The sequence below is a fragment of the Quercus lobata genome, chromosome 8, assembly GCF_001633185.2.
Source record: "Quercus lobata isolate SW786 chromosome 8, ValleyOak3.0 Primary Assembly, whole genome shotgun sequence".
Lineage (NCBI taxonomy): Eukaryota > Viridiplantae > Streptophyta > Magnoliopsida > Fagales > Fagaceae > Quercus > Quercus lobata.
In genome coordinates, this window is record NC_044911.1 from 64,067,649 (window position 1) to 64,084,762 (window position 17,114).

Here is a 17,114-nt window from a genome sequence, read left to right on the forward strand (position 1 = left end):
CTTTGAGCAAGTTTAAACACGACTAAACATATTGTTTTGATCATGGTTTGCCAACAATACACATTAGAGTTCTAAATACATAAAATCCTAAGTCTTTAGAATCTAACACACAGCAAGCACGTGCCTTGCATGTGCTGCCCTAACTAGTATTACATAACATGACTTGGATAATTTGGTATTTATTACTATATTTTTTATTTTTAGTTTTTTTTTCTTCTCATATTATTTTATATAAATTTTTTATTATTCTCTTTCACATTTTCTCTTGAAAAAGTGGTTATTCTCTTTCTCTTGATTTTTTTTATTCTTTCTTGCTACTTTACTTTATATTGATGGATCATTGTGATTTTTAAAACTCTATTTTGGGTTCATACATTTTGGTGTTGCATTTTTTAATTCCCCATCACATGTTGTCTCTCTCTCCAATAAAATTTAGAGAATAAATTATATATATTCAGTATAAGTTTGATATGAGTTTTAATTATCATAATAATCTCTTTTAAGAGAATGAATAATTTATTTAAATAAAAATTATAAATACATACATATATGTATATATTTATTTTTTTTGCTTAAATGTATAATCAACCTTATTGATAAGAATGCAAAATGTCATATTTTTCTCCATTAATGTTTAGTCTTTTATATTTATTTGGTGCCTAAATGTACTCATTATTCTTATATTTTGATTTAGGATGCAAATGGAGGCATTAAGTGCAAAATGTAGTTAATTGGGCGATTCTAGATAGTTTTGACATCGTTTCGTAATCTGGGCATAACTCTCTCATCCAAGCTCCGATTGAGATGATGCAAGATGCTATGGAATGACAAGACAAAGATCTACAACTTTCATGTTTTGAGTTTTGAGAGATACTGATGTAGCATAGGCATGTAGAAGCAGAATCTGTAACACACAATTACTACAACTTTTCCACGAAACCTAAGTTCCACAAAAACACTAGGCTAGTAGGCAAAATAATAGACAAAACATTTCTAACAAACTTTTATTAATCAACGCATAGCATCCATAATCAACCCCTCTATAAAGAGTATTTATAAGAATAGAATTTCTCCTACTCCTTTTAGGAAAAGAAATAATAAATCTACTTCTACTTGAGAAAGGAAAAACAATTTAACTAGGAAAAGAAAAAAAAAAATTAAAATCCTAATTCAACTAGAAAAAAGAAAACAACATAAAATATTAAAATATTTTATTCTTCCTTAACCAATCTGCATCATTCTCTCGAGGTTGGGGAAAACTAGTCCTCGAGTTTTGTGGCAATCTTCCACAATCAATTGGAACCCCGAATAATCCTCTCCAACCTATTCTTTTGTGCAAGACAAGATGAATCAGTATGCTATTTATCAATCTTTTCTCACTCATAATAAATCTTGATGTACGGATTTTTATTCTTGACTTCTTTTACCACGGCGGGATATATGAAGCAAGTACTAAAAAAGAATCCATGCACACATCCAAAAACTTCATACTTCCTCCTCGACAAAGAGTACTTAAAATCATTCGTTCACGCCTTTTGTTGACCTCTATCAATTCTTGTTCAGTAAAATCCTCCCAGAAGGGATCAATAACCTTTTGTTTTTGAATGTCGAAAGTCTCATCAACAATGTGAGTTACGGGCTCATCTCATATGTATATGACTTTATTTTTATCAAACTCAATCTTTTCTCCTTGACTAAAATCTTCAGGATAGTCATCATAAATTGGTGGAGAATCCCAATCTACTAGACAAACTCTTTCAATATATTCATCATCCTCTTTGATATCATAGCCCTCCTGCTCGATATCAAGATCTTCCTCCTCCTCCACAAAACATGGATTTGGATGGTAGTTTTAAGGTTGACTTCCAACGGCTAAGACGGTGAGTTGCTTTGAAAGCGCATCAAACCACTTCTCTATTCGTTGAAAGAATGCCTCTAATTGCGCATCGCGTGCAACCTTATCGCATCCATACACGTCATCTATGGCAATAGGTTTTCCCCCACGTACTCCTCTTTGCACCATAGTAGGAACCTAGCCTGACTCTGATACAAACTGATGCAGCGTAGGCGTGTAGAAGCAGAATTTGTAACACACAATTACTACAACTCTTCCACAAAACCTAAGTTCCACAAGAACACTAGGCTAGTAGGCAAAATAATAGAGAAAACATCTTTAACAAACTTTTATTAATCAACGCATAACATCCATAATCAATCCCTTAGTATTTATAAGAATATAATTTCTTCTACTCCTTTTAGGAAAAGAAATAATAAACCTACTTCTACTTAAGAAAGGAAAAACAATTTAACTAGGAAAAGAAAAAACAATTAAAATCCTAATTCAACTAGAAAAAAGAAAACAACATAAAATATTAAAATATTTTATTCTTCCTTAACCAATCTGCATCAGATACGGGCTGCATCAAGGTCGAAATTGGGCTTGAAGTTGCTGCACCTACACTGCTGACGTTCTGGAATGTTCCTTTGCTTGCAATTCTAATACGCAGATCTGATGGGGTTTATTTTCAGAAGCTTCCAGATCTGGTGCACGAAATTTCTAGCTGAAAAATACCACTTTCTTAGTTATACTAGAACTTTGTTTTATTTTTAATATTTTTCCTTAATTAGTTAGATTTGGATATTATTATTGAGAATATTTTTAGGAGATTTTGTAGGCTTGGGAAAGGGGGAATTAACGTGTAAAAGGGGGAGGAGAAATCAGAATTGGACACACGCCTTTCTCTCCCCTTTTCTCTGATTTTTTTCCCTTGAGTTTTCATCATGGCCCTACTTGGCTAAACTTTTATACTTGGTCGAAGGAAATTAAAGCCTGGGAATCAATAAAACTGTGAGATCTAATTTGTTTTTATTGTTCAATTTATGCTTTGAATATCGGATGTTCTTTTGTGCCTATTTTCATAATTGTCTCGTTTAATTACTAGGAGGCCTACTAGTTTATTGTTCGTTGCAATCTACTACTAGGTTAGATATCAAATCCATAATTGTTTGATCTCTCTAACTTGTGAAACAACCAAGATTTAATAATTTGCTGCATCAGAAATTATTAGATCTTAGGAAGAATGCTCGACTAAATTAAATGCAATCACTTGTATTTGTGTTGTTTAGTTTCATCGATCTCTCTAATACTTAAGGTTGCTACTAGATTAAACCTTTAGCGTTTGTCTTGGGTTGTTTAGTAGTTGGGGTTTATTAGATCGCTTGTTTTCTAATTAACTACGACTAAGGAGAGATAGAAAAATTGTTTCGATGGTGAATATTCAAAGTGTGAATTGATATATACTTGCATCGATGATCAGTTGTAAAATTTCGATGGTGGATGTTGACTTAGACCAAGGTTTGTTCTTTTGATTAATTTTGATACTTTAATTTGAATTGTTCCTTAGTTGTTTTTTTTTCCTTAAAATTGTTTTCATTATACTCCACCCCCCTCCTTGTTTACGTAGCATAAAACTAGGCTAGATACTCTCAGTGGGAACGATCCTTACTCGCACTACTACATATATTTTTAGGAGTATAGGTTTTATTTTTGGTTGTCTGCGACATCACACCACTTATGCAATTCATTTAAAAGTAATGATGTTAAAACAAATGAATAACTGGCCTAAAGATTACATTTGTATATTCATAGTGATAGTTTTTAGACCCCTTAAACAATTGATTAAACCTAGGTAATTAGCCAAGTTGTTACTTAGTCCAATTAAACAAGTCTAGGTTATCACAATAAAAAAGATCAAATCATGCAAAGTAGCAGAAAATAAATAACACAAGATATGATCACCCAGGAAACCAAACCGGTAAAAACCTGGGGAGGATTTGACCTAGCTATTCTCAAGGTAAACTTGAATCCACTATCTTGAAAGAATCGAAGTTCATACAATAAGACTTACAAGCCCCCACACTCGACTTCTTATTGCTACCAACCAATAGAACTTACTGACACGACCACATACAAGCTCCGAATCCACGGACTCCTTCTTTCTTGGATTCACCACCAGATACAAGCACACCCGCTTGTGTTTTCTTTAAGCTTCAATGGCAGCAACTGAATTGATCATCAAGGCGTAGATAAATCTTCTCCTTGAAAACCCTAATTTTGTGTAAATGAAAACTCCTCTAGATCTCACAAGAGATTTACACAAACCGCAATTATAAACAACACTAAAATGTGGCTAGGGTTTGCCTTTTATACTTAGGACAAATAAGAAACCCTAAAACCGTTTTAAAACACTTAGGGCTGAGTTAGACGAATCTGCAGAAAAACATTCTGCTCGAGCTTCGATCGATCGAGCCTGTCTTTCGATCGATCGAGCCAGGCCGAAAGGCACAATGCTTCCTGCTTTAACTCGATTCCAACTTTACATAAAATCACAACTTTGAGCTAGACTAAAAACACTTCTAAAACATTGTTTTGATCATGGTTTACCAATAATACAAATTAGAGTTCTAAATACATAAAATCCTAAGACTTTAGAACCTAACACATAGCCTTTATATTTAGAAAGACTTTGACTTAAACTTAGCAGTACTGAAGTAGACTGAAATGCTATATTAATGTGGTTCAACAAAAGCATAGTAATAATAAATGATATGCTTAAGATTTTAGATATTATGAGTTTGAGATATATATATATATATATATATATGGATTTAGATTAAGTGCTTTCAACCTAAACATGTCTTTTCCCATTATGTAAGTGCTCAAAAATAGATTGAAATGAAGCAAAATGAACCGAAGTGATTTGAATGGACTGAATTGAACCAAATGGACAGAATATGACCAAATAGGAACAAGCTAGGTGGACCTAGGGACGGAGCTAAATTTTCTATAGGTATATTTAATGTTCAATTAGCCCAAAAAAATTAAACTTGGTCATCATTGGTCTCTTGCTTATTATCAGCTCACTCTTGGCATTCCAGACCAAAATAAATTTATGGCCACTCTGTGAACCACTACCCAATCTGCTCTTCATCTCCGTTTAAAACTGAGGAGAAAATTAAAATATAATGAAACTGAATCTGACTAAAGTAATCATGAGGCACAGTGAGAGAAAGGAATGTGAGAAGTGAGAACAAAATGAAGAACATGATGTAACAAAACATAAAAGAGACACGTTGAAAAAAAAAAAGTGAAGAAGAAAATTATTAGAAGCCAGATTTAGAGGCACGTTGATGAAGAAGGGCAAGCAGAGATGGGAAAAGTAACACCTGTTTAAACTTTGAAGGCCAGAAGTGAGATAAAGAGTAAAAACACAGATGGGTGAGATTTGGAATAGAAAGTGATTTAGTCATAGTTTACAAAATACCCCACATGTTTATTTATTTACAAAAATGCCATAATTGCTTTATTTTTTAATAACAATCTAATCATTTTATTTGATTTTCGTAAAACAATATATTAAATCCATTATAAATTATTCTTTCATTTAGTTTAATAATGGTGTGTGTCGTGTGGGTGTGTGTTTGTCAATATATATATTCAATGTTAATTGCGAAACAGTTTATCGATACACGCCAATACCAAAATATTTCATTCCAATAGGTAATCCAAAATGGAATTCAAAATCTTGATCTCAATTCCAAAAATGGTTGATATTTCAATTCCATAAAATGTTGATATCCTAATTTCCAAAAATTCTTAAGCAAAATTTGAAAAAGTTGATGTTAAGTAGGATTTTTTTTAATACTCCAATCCCTCCTCAATCAAACTCCTAGCTTCGTCCCTGGGTGGACCAAATAGGACTGAATAAGAATGAAGGGATAGAATAGGACTGAAGTGGACGAATTGGACTGAATGGGACCGAAGTGGATTGAATTGGAGCAATGTGGACTGAATAGGACCGAAGTGAACAGAATGGACTGAGTAGAACCAAAGTGGACAAAAGGACCAAATAGGACTAAAATGGACGGAGTGGCCTGGGTAAGATTGAAGGGGGTCAAAGTGGACATGATGGACTGAATAGGACCAATGTGGACCGAATAGGGCCAAAATAGACTAAATGGACTGGATCAGACCAAAATGAACCGAAGTGGACAGAATAGGACCAATGTGAACCGAATAGAGTAAATGTGGACTGAATGGACCGAATTGGACTAAAGTGGATTTAATAAGGTTGAATTGGACTGAATTGAACTTTAGTGGATAAAATGGACTAAATAGGACCAAATATGATCAAATTGGATCAAAGACAAAATGGATAGGACCAAAGTGGACCGAATATGACTTTTGAATATTTATAATTTTTATTGCATTTTTAGGGCTCATATTTCTAATTTATAATTTTTATTTTAGTATTTTCTTTGTATTTTTTTAACTCAAAACTAAAGATTTTAGCCCAAATATAATAAAATTTCATACTTTTCAACCTAAAAATGAAGAAAAAAAAAGAATTTTTGAGCTAAACTTGAAAAGAAAACCTACAAAAAGAATTAATTAAAGATTCAATTAGTCTAAAATGGACTTGAGGGGGACCAAAATTGACTAAGTGGGTCGAATTGGACCGAATAGAAAAAGTTTAATTTTTAAGAAGAACAAATTATCTTCAAAAAATTTAGAGAAAAAATTATACATTATATTACAATATAAAATAATTATTTATTCTTACGCATCGCATGGACCTGCTACTAGTTTTAAATAATAGGTAAAACAACTAACAAAAAAGGGATCCGGCTAAGACAACAATATGTTGAAAAAGAAAAGGAATTCAAACTTCTATTAGCAAAATTAGTGCATGGTTGGTTGGGTTTGGGGGGTGTCTTCCAACTTAATACGACTTCCTCGGGTTAAGAAATCACCAACTAAACACTAATCTAAAAGCTATCCCCACCCAACATAACTTGTTTGAAAAATTAGGCTTTCTTTCAACCATTTAAGCCTATTATTTAAAAAATTATTACAATTTAAACAATTGAGTCTAATATTTTAATTTTAGTATAATTAAATATGAAGGTATCAAAATAAATTAAACTAAAAATTAAAATGCATATATTTTTTAAACGATTAATAATATGGGTTGAGTCAAGTTATTGGGATAACAATATTGTCAACTCAAATCCAAACTAAAAAGAAAAAAAGAAACAAACATAACCCATCTATTCATGAAAATAATAAATAAATAAATAAATAAAACTCAAATCTTTGAATTGGGTTAGATTCATCGGCTAGGTAGGTTAGATAAAAATAAATAATAAATAAAAAATCCATTAATGCCTTCTCAAAAAAAACAAACAAATAAATATATATATGGGTCCGGTCAATATGTGCCCTTAGGGCACACATTAATAAATCTATTTTTGAAATTTTTTTATTGAGAATTAAAAAAGTTGTCTAAACTTTTTCAATTTCTGATAATTTAAAAAAAAAAAATTAATTTACTATTGTGTGTTCTTAAGGCACATATTAATAAAATCCTATATATATTAGCATAAATTTAACCAAAAAAAAAAATATATATACATATATATATATATTAGCATAAATAAATATACATGCTATATATATATATATATATATATTAGCATAAATAAATATACATGCTTTTTAGGGGTCTCTTAAATTATTGCATCGCATGGTGCCTACCGTCCCCTGTACAGTCCACAGCAGGCGACTTTAATTTTTTTTCAATTCATGAGTTCAGGATAAGAACAATGACGTGTGACCTTGGCTGTCATGGTCATGGATGAGAACCAATTGTGCATGAATACACATGGTCTTGACTCTTGCTATGCCGTTTTACTACTTTTAGGTTGTGTTTGAATTGACTGAAAATCATTTCCGGAAATTATTTTCCGTAAAATCCACGCGTTTGGCAGCTACGGAAAATAGATTTTCCGGAAAATCATTTCTGTTTGACCAAAATTTACACTTGTTGACCCGAAAATCATTTTACATACTTGTTTTACCTTCAAACGATTTCCGTAGCTGTGAGAGCAACACACTCAGCCAAAACACCTGAAACACAAGACCAAACGCAGTGAGAGAGAGAGAGACCGATCCAGACACCGCGCCAATCGGCGTCGATCGCGATCAGAGACCGATCCAGACACCGCGCCGATTGGCGTCGATCGCGATCGCGATCGACGCTTCGCGCGATCGTTCGCAGCGAGAGAGAAAGAGAGACCGATCCAGACACCGCGCCGATCGACGTCGATCGTGATCGCGATCGACGCATCGCACGATCGTGAGAAGCGTCGATCGCGATCGCGATCGCGATCGTGCGAAGCTTCGATCGTGATCGCGCAAAGCTCCGATCGTGATTGCAATCGTGCCGATCGAGATCGCAATCGCGATCTCGCCTTCGTTTGTTCGGATTTGATGATTTTTTTCTGGGCTTTGTTTGTGATTTGAGGAATGTATTCGTTTGGTAACCGAGAAAATGTGAGAAAATGTGAGGAACAAGTAGAAAATGTATTTTCTATGGTATTTTCAAGAACACAACCAAACATCAGAAAATATTTTCCGAAATTTTTTTTGAAATGCAACCAAACACATGAAAATATTTTCTTTTCCGGAAAATAGCATTTCCGGAAAATATCTATTTTCCGGAAATACTTTTACACGAACCAAACGCAGCCTTAATCTAAACCTTCCCACGTGGCTAGCTTCACTCACCCACAGCCACTCCGTAGATTCATAATCAAGCCAGCTGCTGAATAAGAAAAATTAAACTGTTTTGTTTGTATTTTCAGTTTGTTTGTCCTTTATTCTATTTTAGAATATCTTAAAATATTATCTTATTTTTAAAAATAAAAGTTATTAGTTTATTAATGTTCCTATTATACTTCTACTTTATTTTAAAAATTATTTGAAAAGAAAATTAACAAATATTTAAAAAATCAATCTAATTGGGGCACCTTTTTAGTTGTCTCATTAAGAATAACTATTTTTTTTTATTAAAAAAAACTGATAGATTTATTTAAGAGTAGTTTTGTAAACTTATATATTTTTATAAGACTGATAAGATAATAAATGATGTTCCCTTAAAAAATTTGACTTTTCAAACAGGATAAACAAATTAGGACTAAGGGAGTAATAAGTTATGATTAAAAATTAAAATTATTTCATTATTCAACTTATTTTTGCTACTATTTATGGGCTCTACTGCACTTTTTGGCACTATTCATGAGCCTCATTATACTATTTCAATTAATTTTTACTTTTATCTACAGTATTTTCAGTAATAATTTTTCAGTTTCAACAAAATAAGCGGTATCCAAACACACCTCTATGCTCATTGATAGTTACATCGAAAATGTACAGAAATTGAATCTCCAATTATTAAATTATAAAAAATATATATAATATTTCTTGTGAAGAGCATAAGAGCACTCACATAAGTAGGTGTATTATAGAAATATATATATATATATATATATATATAGTTCTCACATTAGTGGGTGTATAAAAGAAAAAAAAAAGTATAAAATTTACATTTTTTTGCCTAAAAATGACCCACATTAGTGAGCTATTTTTGAAACTTTTTATAAGATAAAGAAAAAAGCAATTAATTGTTTTGACAGTTTTTTATGTTTCTCATAAAAGTGATGTTAAAATTTTCTAAAAATAATTTATTAACTATTACCCTAAGGGTACCCATTAACACAATCCATTTTGTATATAATTTTATTTATTTATATATTTATTTATTTTTGATACTGTAAGGATGCGTTTTGGATCCTTGGCCCAAGGTATGATTGGATCCAAGCCTAATAAGTCCAATACAATAAATTTGTAGAGAGTGGGTTGGAGAATTAGGCTCTAATGAATAACTTAACAGTTAAAATGAATTTTAAAAGATAATCAGATAGAAATGGACTGGATTTATCTAAGTAAATTTGTCTTCGGCACAATCCAAGGAGGTATATTCTACAGATATGGTTTAAGTTGCTACAGTACTTTCTCTTACAAATTTCTTATCCCCTTCTCTTAAGGTTCTCCCTCTAATTTATATCATCTTTCCTTCTCATCCTTCCCTTACACGTGGATAGTAGATTGCTCAAGTGGATCTTTGTCCCATCCACCCCCTCCTGAAGTCGAGGACTCTCACAAAACAAAGGTATAGTTATAGGACTTTTCTGTATTTCTCTCTTTCTCTCTCTTTTTTGTTGTTGTTGTTGTTGTGGTGGTGGTGTTTCATCAGTTTGTAACATACTCTCCTTTTGATCAATGAAAAGATTTTACCTTTTATTTCATGAATCTTTCCTTTCCTTGCAACCTTTATTTTCTTATTTGTGTTGTTACCATTTTGCCCCTTGATGAGATTTGGGATTGATAAGATTACTAACAATAGTGGAACAAAAACTAATAGTAATGTATTACAGCTAATTCAAATAAATTAAACAAGTGCCAGCAATAAAGCGAATTATCGCATACTTGTACTGAGAATTGGGCCTTCTGTAAGGAAGGCTGAATCTTATGGAGATGAATAATATATCTTGCAAAAAATAAATAGAGCAGACAACCCTTGTTCTGCTCAACACTTATGTAAATATCCAAGAACATTAACTTACTCAAAGCCACTGATCCGAGAAGTTGAGTGTAACCTGAGATATGCTTTGACACTTAGGAAAAATGAATAGATGTCATTAAGTATTAACTTATCCAAAGCATGTGTTCTGGGGAGCCAGGCATGACTAAAGTTCTGTTTAATACTTAGAAAGATATCATTGTGTGTTAACTTACCCAAAGCATGTGGTCTGAAGAGTCAGACATGGCTAAGGTTCGGTTTAACACTTAGAAAAATGTCATTAAATATTAATTTACCCAAAGCATGTGGTCTAGGGAGCCAGGCATGAATAAGGTTCTGTTTGATACTTAGAAAGATGTCATTGAGTGTTAATTTACTCAGAGCATGTGATCCAAGGAGCCAGGCATGACTAAGGTTCTATTTAACATTTAGAAAAATGTCATTAAATATTAATTTACCCAAAACATGTGGTTTGGGGAGCTAGGCATGACTAAGGTTTTGTTTAATACTTAGAAATATGTCATTGAGTGTTAATTTACCCAAAGCATGTGATTCGAGGAGCCAGACATGACTAAGGTTCTGTTTAACACTTAGAAAGATGTCATTAAGTATTAATTTACCCAAAGCATTAATTTACCCAAAGCATGTGTGGTCTGGAGAGCCATGCATGACTAAGGTTCTGTTTAATACTTAGAAAGATGTCATTATGTGTTAATTTACCCAAAGCATATGGTTCAAGGAGCCAGGCATGACTAAGATTCTGTTTAACACTTAAAAAGATGTTATTGAATGTTAATTTACCCAAAGTATGTGGTTCAAGGAGCCAGACATGAATAAGGTTATGTTTAACACTTAGAAAGATGTCATTAAGTATTAATTTACCTAAAACATGTGATCTGGGGAGCCAGACATGACTAAAGTTCTGTTTAATACTTAGAAATACATCATTGAGTGTTAATTTACCCAAAACATGTGGACCGAGGAGTCAAGCATGACTAAGGTTCTGTTTAACACTTAGAAAGATAATATTGGGAAGTGTAATGCATTACATAATAAACAAGAATATGACAAATGATACTTTTATTAATAATAATACCTCTTCAGGCTGTTTACATTTTAAGGGTGTGGTATTACATTTTCATCTAGGTTTTCAAAGAAATACACTCCTATGCCAGCTACTGAGATGATGCGATATGACCCCTCCCAATTGGACCCCAACTTTCCCCATGCTAAATTCTTTGTAGTACCCAGAACTTTCCTTAACACCAAGTCACCAGGTGCTAATGGTTTCAACTTCACATTGGCATCATACCCTTGCATTCTCATATCTCTTGCTTCTAACTCTCCCTTCACCTGGCCTACGACTAACCTTGAGTCCGAAAACATCTCCACTGTCTTTCCGCCCATTCTTTGAACCATGACCATTCCCACCAGTAAAGCCTCATATTCAACATCGTTGTTTGTGGCCGAGAAGCCCAACCTTAATGATTTCTCAATGGTGATTTTCTCAGGAGAGACCAGAACTAGCCCCACTCTGGATCCACTTTGATTCGCTACGTCGTCAACATATACTTTCCAGAATAAAGGTTCTTGCAGGGTGATTGTGCCAACTGATTTTCCATCCATGTATTGTGTTTCTACCTCCTTCTCAAATAGGGATTTAGCGAACTCGGCCACCAAGTCTATGAGGACCTAACCCTTAATAGAGGTACGAGGCATGCATTTGATATCAAAAACCCCTAGGATCGTACTTCACTTGGCAATTCTCCCTGTGTAGTCAGCACTTCGGAGTAGAACTCTAAACGGAAGTTGAGTTAGGACAACAACTGTGTGTGCCTAGAAGTAATTGGGGAGTTTATGTGTAGCATGTACCACCGCCAAAATGGCCTTTTCTAGGGGTAGATAACAGACCTTGGCCTCATGTAATGACTTGCTCATATAATAAACTGGCATTTGTATGCTACTATCAACTCGTACCAACATGAGGGGCCATAACAATATAAGCAAATAGGACCTCATCTATCTCAGGATTGGACATGATAGGTGGCCGAGAGAGAGCCGCTGGAAGGCCAAAGCACACTCCTCGGTCCACTTAAATCCCTTCCATTTATTCATCAATAGGAAGAAGGGTTTGCATCTATCCGCTGACCGAGAGATAAACCGGTTCAAGGTAGCAGTCATTCTAGTTAGCTTCTGGACTTCCTTGGGATTCCGAGGTGGTTATAAAATGTTAATTGCCTTAATCTGATCGAGGTTAACCTCAATTCCCAGGTGAGTTATCATATAGCATTTGGAAGCATTAAGGTGCAACTTGTATTTCCTCAGAATTTCAAAAATGTTCCCGAGGTCTCCCATATGCTCGGACACCACCTTACTCTTCACCACCATATCATTTATACAAATCTCAATACTCTTACCCAACTGTGGTTCAAACATCCTAGTCATCATCATTTAATAGATAGACCCTGCATTTTTCAAACCAAAGGACATCATTTTATAGTAGTAATTTCCAGTGGGAGTGACAAAAGCTTTCTTTTTCTAATCACCTAAGGCTAGTGGTATTTGGTGGTGTCCCTAAAAGACATCTAAGAAGCTCATCCGAGGATGGCCTACAGTTGCATCAACTAGTTGGTCTATCCTAGACATAGGGAAAGGATTTTTTAGGCAAGCCTTATTTAGATTTGTGAAATCCACACACACTCACCACTTCTCACTCTTCTTCTTCACCACCATAGTATTGGCTAGCCACTCAGAGTAGAATACCTCCTTGATAGTCTTTGCCTACTTAAGCTTCATCACCTCGTCTCTGACAGCGTCAGAATGATCTTTGGATGAGCGCCGAGGTGGTTACTTTTTGGGGGTGACAGATGGGTTGACATTTAAATGATGGCAGATGAAGCTCGGATCCACCCCTGGGGCTTCGTAAGCGTTCCATGCGAACACATCAACATTTCTCCTAAGAAACTCTATTAGCTCTTCCTCCTCTTAAGGAGGCAACTAAGCTCCGATCTGAAAAGAAACTTCTCCGAATCATCACCAACAACAACCGTTTCTAAATCTTCACATTTCGCCTCCTCGGCTGATTCGTTGACAGGCAACACTAGAGCTTTTGATTGCTATAAGCCTCTTTCAGTAGAGGCTGATGACTCAGTTTCGAGTTGATGCAAGATGGCAGCCATCAAGCATTGCCTAGCCATGAACTAACTCCTAACAATCTCTTTAATTTGGCCCCTCGACAAATATTTCACCTTCTGGTGCAGAAAAGAAGAGACGACTCCTAAGGCATAAAGCCAGAGCCTGGCCACAATGGCCATGTAGGGAGAATAAGTGTCTACCATGATGTAGTCCACTTCCACCACGTCTAAACCAGCCTACACGGGTAGTCTAATCTAACCCTTTGGAATGACAACTTTCCCATTAAAACTCACCAAAGGAGAATCGTAGGTTGTTAAGTTCTCGGGTCTCAACTTTAATCCCTTGTATAAGTCGGGGTACATAATCTCAGCATCACTGCCTTGGTCCACCATCACCCTCTTCACGTCATACCCCCCAATCCTGAGCGTGACTACCAAAGCATCATCATGGGGCTGTATGGTTCTAATCTTATCATCGTCTGAAAAACTTAGTGTCGGTTCGATATCCACTCTAGCCCTTTTTGGCTTCGGATTAATATCCTCGGTGAACAGCCGAGCCACAGACATCACTCTGGAGGGACAAGAACTGGTCCTCCCTGGAGCAACAAAGATGACATTTATCGTTCCCAAATGAGGTCTTGAAGAAGCATCTCTCTGGAGTTTTGAATTTGCTTGACCCTGCAGACCACTTGAATGATGCAAAAGTTGCTTCAATTTTCCTTCTCGGACCAGCTGGTCTAGATGATCCCATAAATTTCTACAATCCTTTGTAGTATGTCCCTGGTCCTAGTAGTACTGGCAATAAAGGCTTTGATTGCGCCTCATGGGATTTCCTGCCATCTTATTTGGCAATTTGAAGAACGGCTCATTCTTGATCTTCTCCAGAACCTGGTGCACCGGTTCTCAGAACACCGCATTAACCACCTAAGTATTGGCAGGCCCTGGTTGCCCAGCAAAGTCTCTCTGAGGTCGGTTGTTATTGTATTGGTCTGATATGAAATTCCTCATCTTCTGAGCGATAACCTTAGCCTTACTTTTACCCTGCTGCTAGTCTTCCTCAATCCTCTTATACTTATCAATTCTGTCCATGAGTTGGTGCACACTGGTGACAGGTTTTCTAGTTAAAGACTTCCTTAAATCGTGCTCGGCTGGGAGGCTGACCTTGAAAGTACTGATGACCACGTAATCAAAGTCACCATCTATCTCATTGAATATCTCCCAGTATCTATCCAAGTATATTTTCGGGGTCTCCCCCTCTCGCATGTATAAGGACAGTAGGGAATCCAAGGGCCAATGAACTCTGTTACAAGTAATAAAACGAGAGACAAATGCTTGTATGAGCCCTTTAAAGAAATTTATGGAACCTTCCCCCAGGCCATCAAACCATCTCATCACCACGGGTCCCAGATTGGATAGGAACACCTTACACATCAAGGCCTCATTCTTGGAATGGACAACTATTCTCTGGTTAAAATAGCTCACATGCTCTACAGGATCCATTCGACCATTGTAGATGGTGAACATTGGCTGATTGAATCGCCGAGGAAATCTTGCCCCTTCAATCTTGCACGTGAAAGGCAATTAGGAAAACTGGTTCAACACCTTGCTCATAGCGTCATTTCCCAGGCCTTTGCAAGGCGGGCTCTTATACCTACATTTGTGATGGTGCTCCTCATCGTATGAGAAAGACTCACTTGGTAGGGTTCTTGACCTTCATCTATAACTAGCATCCTCTCCATCATTAAAAAAAAAAAAATAATAATAAATAAATAAATGAAAACAAACAAACAAACGTTAGAGTTGGAGGGGGTTTGCTTTCGCCGTGCATGGCGTAACTTCTTCTTTAAATGGTCTATCTCCAGTTGCATGGCTCTATTATTCTGCTCTTGAGAGACGTGAGTTCCAATTTGAGAGTAGCTTCTACCCTCTCGATTTCTCCTGTGTTCAAGATTAAGGAAATCATCTTGTCGTTAGGACCCTGTGGACTCTTGTTAATGGGGACCTAATCCTACCATAGTTAATCGTTGCACTCACTATCACACAAGTTATCCTCACAAACGGCGCCAATTGTGAGGACGTGTTTTGGATCGTTGGCCCAAGGTATAATTGGATCCAAGCCCAATAAGTCCAATACAATGAATTTGTAGAGAGTGAGTTGGAAAATTAGGCTCTAATGAATGACTTAACAGTTAGAATGAATTTTAAAAGATAATCAGATAGAAATGGACTGGATTTATCTAAGTAAATTGGTCATCGGCACAATCCGAGGAGGTATATTCTAGTATATATTGATTGAAAATGATTACAGATTTGGTTTAAACTGTTACAGTGCGTTCTCTTACAAATTTCTGATCCCCTTCTCTCAGGGTTTTCCCTCTAATTTATATCATCTTCCTTTCTCATCCTTCCCCTACACGTAGACAGTAGATTGCTCAAGTGGATCCTTGTCCCATCCACCCCCTCCTATAGTCTTTGGGAGTAGCTGTAAGGTTGAAAAAACACTGTTCAGAGATCACTTCCTCATTAATGCTGCCAAAGAGTTAGATGTAGAGCATTTAATGCAGTGGTAATAGCTTTCCCTTAAATACTTCTGAGCTCCCATCCCTCTTGTACATTCATGATGAACGTCTCTATCACCGAAATTTCTTGGAAGGTTACCTTGAACATTATGATATACATTTAACCTATGCTTGGCTTATCCAAGGAAATATTCCTCCTCGGCCTATCTTCCCATTTGTAACCTAATCATGGAACTCTGAGTTTAACCCACTCATTACAATTTATTCGTCCTCGGATCACTCCACGTTCTCGGCCAAGGTCCAATATATAATTTGGGCCCTTATCCCTATAGATACAATATAAAAATTTTACTTTAACCTAATTTAAGTGTATATGTGTGTGAAACTCTTTCTTAGGGACTTGAAATCCAACCCTTACCTCCTACACCACACAAACTTTTTTTTTTTAACTTACCTCTAGTGTTTTTTTTAACTGGATATCTTCTTTTATTTTAAATATACAATAGTAAGTGGTAGTGGGTTTAATCTCCACATTTTCTTTAGTTAGTGGGTGATGTAGCAATTTTTCATTAAAATAAAAAGAGATTCCAGTTAAAAAAGTACTAGAAGTAAGCTAAACTTTTTTTTTTTACTCATCTGGGGAATAAATTAAAAGAGTTGATAATGATTGTTACGTGTGAATAAAGAAAAAAATTTGATATTTTAATGAAATTTAGTGTAAATTTGACCTATAGGATGTTTTGAAGGTTGATCTTAACAACTTACTTTTTTTTGTTTATTTATATTTTATTTTACACACCCACTTATATGTTAAAATAGAAAAAAGAAAGGTACGGATTGATACAAAAATATATTAGATCCAAGTTCAAGCCGATGAAGACCTCTCTATCAAGAACAAGAAGATCCACATTCGAGCCGGATGAAGACCTCTCTATTAATGACTTGGCCGAGGCTCAAATTAGCCGAATCTAGAAGAA